The sequence below is a fragment of the Pieris napi genome, chromosome 18 (genome assembly GCF_905475465.1).
Source record: "Pieris napi chromosome 18, ilPieNapi1.2, whole genome shotgun sequence".
NCBI classification, from domain to species: domain Eukaryota; kingdom Metazoa; phylum Arthropoda; class Insecta; order Lepidoptera; family Pieridae; genus Pieris; species Pieris napi.
The window spans coordinates 5,334,487-5,343,656 of NC_062251.1; positions in this window are offsets into that span (position 1 = coordinate 5,334,487).

The following is a 9,170-nucleotide window of genomic DNA, read 5'->3' on the forward strand; positions in this document are numbered from 1 at the left end:
TCTTTCACATCAGCACCCATAACACTCTCAAAAGAGCTGCAGCACTAAGGCTGTGTCAGGGACTGCGCCTGATTTGTGTTCTTTCAGGTAAGCACCCGTAACACTCTCAAAAGAGCTCCAGCACTAAGGCTATGTCAGGGACTGCGCCTGATTTGTGTTCTTTCAGGTCAGCACCCGTAACACTCTCAAAAGAGCTCCAGCACTAAGGTTGTGTCAGGGACTGCGCCTGATTTGTGTTCTTTCAGGTCAGCACCCATAACACTCTCAAAAGAGCTCCAGCACTAAGGCTATGTCAGGAACTGCGCCTGATTTGTGTTCTTTCAGGTCAGCACCCATAACACTCTCAAAAGAGCTCCAGCACTAAGGCCGTGTCAGGGACTGCGCCTGAAATGTGTTCTTTCACATCAGCACCCATAACACTCTCAAAAGAGCTGCAGCACTAAGGCTGTGTCAGGGACTGCGCCTGATTTGTGTTCTTTCAGGTAAGCACCCGTAACACTCTCAAAAGAGCTCCAGCACTAAGGCTATGTCAGGGACTGCGCCTGATTTGTGTTCTTTCAGGTCAGCAACCATAACACTCTCAAAAGAGCTCCAGCACTAAGGCTGTGTCAGGGACTGCGCCTGATTTGTGTTCTTTCACATCAGCACCCATAACACTCTCAAAAGAGCTCCAGCACTAAGGCTGTGTCAGGGACTGCGCCTGATTTGTGTTCTTTCAGGTCAGCACCCATAACACTCTCAAAAGAGCTCCAGCACTAAGGCTGTGTCAAGGACTGCGCCTGATTTGTGTTCTTTCAGGTCAGCACCCGTAACACTCTCAAAAGAGCTCCAGCACTAAGGCTGTGTCAGGGACTGCGCCTGAAATGTGTTCTTTCACATCAGCACCCATAACACTCTCAAAAGAGCTGCAGCACTAAGGCTGTGTCAGGGACTGCGCCTGATTTGTGTTCTTTCAGGTTAGCACCCGTAACACTCTCAAAAGAGCTCCAGCACTAAGGCTATGTCAGGGACTGCGCCTGATTTGTGTTCTTTCAGGTCAGCACCCATAACACTCTCAAAAGAGCTCCAGCACTAAGGCTGTGTCAGGGACTGCGCCTGATTTGTGTTCTTTCAGGTCAGCACCCGTAACACTCTCAAAAGAGCTCCAGCACTAAGGCTGTGTCAGGGACTGCGCCTGATTTGTGTTCTTTCAGGTCAGCACCCATAACACTCTCAAAAGAGCTCCAGCACTAAGGCTGTGTCAGGGACTGCGCCTGATTTGTGTTCTTTCAGGTCAGCACCCGTAACACTCTCAAAAGAGCTCCAGCACTAAGGCTGTGTCAGGGACTGCGCCTGATTTGTGTTCTTTCAGGTCAGCACCCGTAACACTCTCAAAAGAGCTCCAGCACTAAGGCTGTGTCAGGGACTGCGCCTGATTTGTGTTCTTTCACATCAGCACCCATAACACTCTCAAAAGAGCTCCAGCACTAAGGCTGTGTCAGGGACTGCGCCTGATTTGTGTTCTTTCAGGTCAGCACCCGTAACACTCTCAAAAGAGCTCCAGCACTAAGGCTGTGTCAGGGACTGCGCCTGATTTGTGTTCTTTCAGGTCAGCACCCATAACACTCTCAAAAGAGCTCCAGCACTAAGGCTATGTCAGGGACTGCACCTGATTTGTGTTCTTTCAGGTCAGCTTCCGTAACAATCTCAAAAGAGCTCCAGCACTAAGGCTGTGTCAGGGACTGCGCCTGATTTGTGTTCTTTCAGGTCAGCACCCGTAACACTCTCAAAAGAGCTCCAGCACTAAGGCTGTGTCAGGGACTGCGCCTGATTTGTGTTCTTTCAGGTCAGCACCCGTAACACTCTCAAAAGAGCTCCAGCACTAAGGCTGTGTCAGGGACTGCGCCTGATTTGTGTTCTTTCAGGTCAGCACCCGTAACACTCTCAAAAGAGCTCCAGCACTAAGGCTGTGTCAGGGACTGCGCCTGATTTGTGTTCTTTCAGTTCAGCACCCATAACACTCTCAAAAGAGCTCCAGCACTAAGGCTATGTCAGGGACTGCACCTGATTTGTGTTCTTTCAGGTCAGCTTCCGTAACAATCTCAAAAGACCTCCAGCACTAAGGCTGTGTCAGGGACTGCGCCTGATTTGTGTTCTTTCAGGTCAGCACCCGTAACACTCTCAAAAGAGCTCCAGCACTAAGGCTGTGTCAGGGACTGCGCCTGATTTGTGTTCTTTCAGGTCAGCACCCGTAACACTCTCAAAAGAGCTCCAGCACTAAGGCTGCGTCAGGGACTGCGCCTGATTTGTGTTCTTTCAGGTCAGCACCCGTAACACTCTCAAAAGAGCTCCAGCACTAAGGCTGTGTCAGGGACTGCGCCTGATTTGTGTTCTTTCACATCAGCACCCATAACACTCTCAAAAGAGCTCCAGCACTAAGGCTGTGTCAGGGACTGCGCCTGAAATGTGTTCTTTCACATCAGCACCCATAACACTCTCAAAAGAGCTGCAGCACTAAGGCTGTGTCAGGGACTGCGCCTGATTTGTGTTCTTTCAGGTAAGCACCCGTAACACTCTCAAAAGAGCTCCAGCACTAAGGCTATGTCAGGGACTGCGCCTGATTTGTGTTCTTTCAGGTCAGCACCCATAACACTCTCAAAAGAGCTCCAGCACTAAGGCTGTGTCAGGGACTGCGCCTGAAATGTGTTCTTTCACATCAGCACCCATAACACTCTCAAAAGAGCTGCAGCACTAAGGCTGTGTCAGGGACTGCGCCTGATTTGTGTTCTTTCAGGTAAGCACCCGTAACACTCTCAAAAGAGCTCCAGCACTAAGGCTATGTCAGGGACTGCGCCTGATTTGTGTTCTTTCAGGTCAGCACCCGTAACACTCTCAAAAGAGCTCCAGCACTAAGGCTGTGTCAGGGACTGCGCCTGATTTGTGTTCTTTCAGGTCAGCACCCATAACACTCTCAAAAGAGCTCCAGCACTAAGGCTATGTCAGGAACTGCGCCTGATTTGTGTTCTTTCAGGTCAGCACCCATAACACTCTCAAAAGAGCTCCAGCACTAAGGCTGTGTCAGGGACTGCGCCTGAAATGTGTTCTTTCACATCAGCACCCATAACACTCTCAAAAGAGCTGCAGCACTAAGGCTGTGTCAGGGACTGCGCCTGATTTGTGTTCTTTCAGGTAAGCACCCGTAACACTCTCAAAAGAGCTCCAGCACTAAGGCTATGTCAGGGACTGCGCCTGATTTGTGTTCTTTCAGGTCAGCAACCATAACACTCTCAAAAGAGCTCCAGCACTAAGGCTGTGTCAGGGACTGCGCCTGATTTGTGTTCTTTCACATCAGCACCCATAACACTCTCAAAAGAGCTCCAGCACTAAGGCTGTGTCAGGGACTGCGCCTGATTTGTGTTCTTTCAGGTCAGCACCCATAACACTCTCAAAAGAGCTCCAGCACTAAGGCTGTGTCAAGGACTGCGCCTGATTTGTGTTCTTTCAGGTCAGCACCCGTAACACTCTCAAAAGAGCTCCAGCACTAAGGCTGTGTCAGGGACTGCGCCTGAAATGTGTTCTTTCACATCAGCACCCATAACACTCTCAAAAGAGCTGCAGCACTAAGGCTGTGTCAGGGACTGCGCCTGATTTGTGTTCTTTCAGGTTAGCACCCGTAACACTCTCAAAAGAGCTCCAGCACTAAGGCTATGTCAGGGACTGCGCCTGATTTGTGTTCTTTCAGGTCAGCACCCATAACACTCTCAAAAGAGCTCCAGCACTAAGGCTGTGTCAGGGACTGCGCCTGATTTGTGTTCTTTCAGGTCAGCACCCGTAACACTCTCAAAAGAGCTCCAGCACTAAGGCTGTGTCAGGGACTGCGCCTGATTTGTGTTCTTTCAGGTCAGCACCCATAACACTCTCAAAAGAGCTCCAGCACTAAGGCTGTGTCAGGGACTGCGCCTGATTTGTGTTCTTTCAGGTCAGCACCCGTAACACTCTCAAAAGAGCTCCAGCACTAAGGCTGTGTCAGGGACTGCGCCTGATTTGTGTTCTTTCAGGTCAGCACCCGTAACACTCTCAAAAGAGCTCCAGCACTAAGGCTGTGTCAGGGACTGCGCCTGATTTGTGTTCTTTCACATCAGCACCCATAACACTCTCAAAAGAGCTCCAGCACTAAGGCTTTGTCAGGGACTGCTCCTGATTTGTTTTCTTTCAGGTCAGCACCCATAACACTCTCAAAAGAGCTCCAGCACTAAGGCTGTATCAGGGACTGCGCCTGATTTGTGTTCTTTCAGGTCAGCACCCATAACACTCTCAAAAGAGCTCCAGCACTAAGGCTATGTCAGGGACTGCACCTGATTTGTGTTCTTTCAGGTCAGCTTCCGTAACAATCTCAAAAGACCTCCAGCACTAAGGCTGTGTCAGGGACTGCGCCTGATTTGTGTTCTTTCAGGTCAGCACCCGTAACACTCTCAAAAGAGCTCCAGCACTAAGGCTGTGTCAGGGACTGCGCCTGATTTGTGTTCTTTCAGGTCAGCACCCATAACACTCTCAAAAGAGCTCCAGCACTAAGGCTATGTCAGGGACTGCGCCTGATTTGTGTTCTTTCAGGTCAGCACCCATAACACTCTCAAAAGAGCTCCAGCACTAAGGCTGTGTCAGGGACTGCGCCTGAAATGTGTTCTTTCACATCAGCACCCATAACACTCTCAAAAGAGCTGCAGCACTAAGGCTGTGTCAGGGACTGCGCCTGATTTGTGTTCTTTCAGGCAAGCACCCGTAACACTCTCAAAAGAGCTCCAGCACTAAGGCTGTGTCAGGGACTGCGCCTGATTTGTGTTCTTTCACATCAGCACCCATAACACTCTCAAAAGAGCTCCAGCACTAAGGCTGTGTCAGGGACTGCGCCTGATTTGTGTTCTTTCAGTTTAGCACCCGTAACACTCTCAAAAGAGCTCCAGCACTAAGGCTATGTCAGGGACTGCGCCTGATTTGTGTTCTTTCAGGTCAGCACCCATAACACTCTCAAAAGAGCTCCAGCACTAAGGCTGTGTCAGGGACTGCGCCTGATTTGTGTTCTTTCAGGTCAGCACCCGTAACACTCTCAAAAGAGCTCCAGCACTAAGGCTGTGTCAGGGACTGCGCCTGATTTGTGTTCTTTCAGGTCAGCACCCATAACACTCTCAAAAGAGCTCCAGCACTAAGGCTGTGTCAGGGACTGCGCCTGATTTGTGTTCTTTCAGGTCAGCACCCGTAACACTCTCAAAAGAGCTCCAGCACTAAGGCTATGTCAGGGACTGCACCTGATTTGTGTTCTTTCAGGTCAGCTTCCGTAACAATCTCAAAAGACCTCCAGCACTAAGGCTGTGTCAGGGACTGCGCCTGATTTGTGTTCTTTCAGGTCAGCACCCGTAACACTCTCAAAAGAGCTCCAGCACTAAGGCTATGTCAGGGACTGCGCCTGATTTGTGTTCTTTCAGGTCAGCACCCATAACACTCTCAAAAGAGCTCCAGCACTAAGGCTGTGTCAGGGACTGCGCCTGATTTGTGTTCTTTCAGGTCAGCACCCGTAACACTCTCAAAAGAGCTCCAGCACTAAGGCTGTGTCAGGGACTGCGCCTGATTTGTGTTCTTTCAGGTCAGCACCCATAACACTCTCAAAAGAGCTCCAGCACTAAGGCTGTGTCAGGGACTGCGCCTGATTTGTGTTCTTTCAGGTCAGCACCCGTAACACTCTCAAAAGAGCTCCAGCACTAAGGCTATGTCAGGGACTGCACCTGATTTGTGTTCTTTCAGGTCAGCTTCCGTAACAATCTCAAAAGACCTCCAGCACTAAGGCTGTGTCAGGGACTGCGCCTGATTTGTGTTCTTTCAGGTCAGCACCCGTAACACTCTCAAAAGAGCTCCAGCACTAAGGCTATGTCAGGGACTGCGCCTGATTTGTGTTCTTTCAGGTCAGCACCCATAACACTCTCAAAAGAGCTCCAGCACTAAGGCTGTGTCAGGGACTGCGCCTGATTTGTGTTCTTTCAGGTCAGCACCCGTAACACTCTCAAAAGAGCTCCAGCACTAAGGCTGTGTCAGGGACTGCGCCTGATTTGTGTTCTTTCAGGTCAGCACCCATAACACTCTCAAAAGAGCTCCAGCACTAAGGCTGTGTCAGGGACTGCGCCTGATTTGTGTTCTTTCAGGTCAGCACCCGTAACACTCTCAAAAGAGCTCCAGCACTAAGGCTGTGTCAGGGACTGCGCCTGATTTGTGTTCTTTCAGGTCAGCACCCGTAACACTCTCAAAAGAGCTCCAGCACTAAGGCTGTGTCAGGGACTGCGCCTGATTTGTGTTCTTTCAGGTCAGCACCCGTAACACTCTCAAAAGAGCTCCAGCACTAAGGTTGTGTCAGGGACTGCGCCTGATTTGTGTTCTTTCAGGTCAGCACCCGTAACACTCTCAAAAGAGCTCCAGCACTAAGGCTGTGTCAGGGACTGCGCCTGATTTGTGTTCTTTCAGTTCAGCACCCATAACACTCTCAAAAGAGCTCCAGCACTAAGGCTATGTCAGGGACTGCACCTGATTTGTGTTCTTTCAGGTCAGCTTCCGTAACAATCTCAAAAGACCTCCAGCACTAAGGCTGTGTCAGGGACTGCGCCTGATTTGTGTTCTTTCAGGTCAGCACCCGTAACACTCTCAAAAGAGCTCCAGCACTAAGGCTGCGTCAGGGACTGCGCCTGATTTGTGTTCTTTCAGGTCAGCACCCGTAACACTCTCAAAAGAGCTCCAGCACTAAGGCTGTGTCAGGGACTGCGCCTGATTTGTGTTCTTTCACATCAGCACCCATAACACTCTCAAAAGAGCTCCAGCACTAAGGCTGTGTCAGGGACTGCGCCTGATTTGTGTTCTTTCAGGTCAGCACCCATAACACTCTCAAAAGAGCTCCAGCACTAAGGCTGTGTCAGGGACTGCGCCTGATTTGTGTTCTTTCAGGTCAGCATCCATAACACTCTCAAAAGAGCTCCAGCACTAAGGCTATGTCAGGGACTGCACCTGATTTGTGTTCTTTCAGGTCAGCTTCCGTAACAATCTCAAAAGACCTCCAGCACTAAGGCTGTGTCAGGGACTGCGCCTGATTCGTGTTCTTTCAGGTCAGCACCCGTAACACTCTCAAAAGAGCTCCAGCACTAAGGCTGTGTCAGGGACTGCGCCTGATTTGTGTTCTTTCAGGTCAGCACCCATAACACTCTCAAAAGAGCTCCAGCACTAAGGCTATGTCAGGGACTGCGCCTGATTTGTGTTCTTTCAGGTCAGCACCCATAACACTCTCAAAAGAGCTCCAGCACTAAGGCTGTGTCAGGGACTGCGCCTGAAATGTGTTCTTTCACATCAGCACCCATAACACTCTCAAAAGAGCTGCAGCACTAAGGCTGTGTCAGGGACTGCGCCTGATTTGTGTTCTTTCAGGTAAGCACCCGTAACACTCTCAAAAGAGCTCCAGCACTAAGGCTATGTCAGGGACTGCGCCTGATTTGTGTTCTTTCAGGTCAGCACCCGTAACACTCTCAAAAGAGCTCCAGCACTAAGGCTGTGTCAGGGACTGCGCCTGATTTGTGTTCTTTCAGGTCAGCACCCATAACACTCTCAAAAGAGCTCCAGCACTAAGGCTATGTCAGGAACTGCGCCTGATTTGTGTTCTTTCAGGTCAGCACCCATAACACTCTCAAAAGAGCTCCAGCACTAAGGCTGTGTCAGGGACTGCGCCTGAAATGTGTTCTTTCACATCAGCACCCATAACACTCTCAAAAGAGCTGCAGCACTAAGGCTGTGTTAGGGACTGCGCCTGATTTGTGTTCTTTCAGGTAAGCACCCGTAACACTCTCAAAAGAGCTCCAGCACTAAGGCTATGTCAGGGACTGCGCCTGATTTGTGTTCTTTCAGGTCAGCAACCATAACACTCTCAAAAGAGCTCCAGCACTAAGGCTGTGTCAGGGACTGCGCCTGATTTGTGTTCTTTCACATCAGCACCCATAACACTCTCAAAAGAGCTCCAGCACTAAGGCTGTGTCAGGGACTGCGCCTGATTTGTGTTCTTTCAGGTCAGCACCCATAACACTCTCAAAAGAGCTCCAGCACTAAGGCTGTGTCAAGGACTGCGCCTGATTTGTGTTCTTTCAGGTCAGCACCCGTAACACTCTCAAAAGAGCTCCAGCACTAAGGCTGTGTCAGGGACTGCGCCTGAAATGTGTTCTTTCACATCAGCACCCATAACACTCTCAAAAGAGCTGCAGCACTAAGGCTGTGTCAGGGACTGCGCCTGATTTGTGTTCTTTCAGGTTAGCACCCGTAACACTCTCAAAAGAGCTCCAGCACTAAGGCTATGTCAGGGACTGCGCCTGATTTGTGTTCTTTCAGGTCAGCACCCATAACACTCTCAAAAGAGCTCCAGCACTAAGGCTGTGTCAGGGACTGCGCCTGATTTGTGTTCTTTCAGGTCAGCACCCGTAACACTCTCAAAAGAGCTCCAGCACTAAGGCTGTGTCAGGGACTGCGCCTGATTTGTGTTCTTTCAGGTCAGCACCCATAACACTCTCAAAAGAGCTCCAGCACTAAGGCTGTGTCAGGGACTGCGCCTGATTTGTGTTCTTTCAGGTCAGCACCCGTAACACTCTCAAAAGAGCTCCAGCACTAAGGCTGTGTCAGGGACTGCGCCTGATTTGTGTTCTTTCAGGTCAGCACCCGTAACACTCTCAAAAGAGCTCCAGCACTAAGGCTGTGTCAGGGACTGCGCCTGATTTGTGTTCTTTCACATCAGCACCCATAACACTCTCAAAAGAGCTCCAGCACTAAGGCTTTGTCAGGGACTGCGCCTGATTTGTTTTCTTTCAGGTCAGCACCCATAACACTCTCAAAAGAGCTCCAGCACTAAGGCTGTATCAGGGACTGCGCCTGATTTGTGTTCTTTCAGGTCAGCACCCATAACACTCTCAAAAGAGCTCCAGCACTAAGGCTATGTCAGGGACTGCACCTGATTTGTGTTCTTTCAGGTCAGCTTCCGTAACAATCTCAAAAGACCTCCAGCACTAAGGCTGTGTCAGGGACTGCGCCTGATTTGTGTTCTTTCAGGTCAGCACCCGTAACACTCTCAAAAGAGCTCCAGCACTAAGGCTGTGTCAGGGACTGCGCCTGATTTGTGTTCTTTC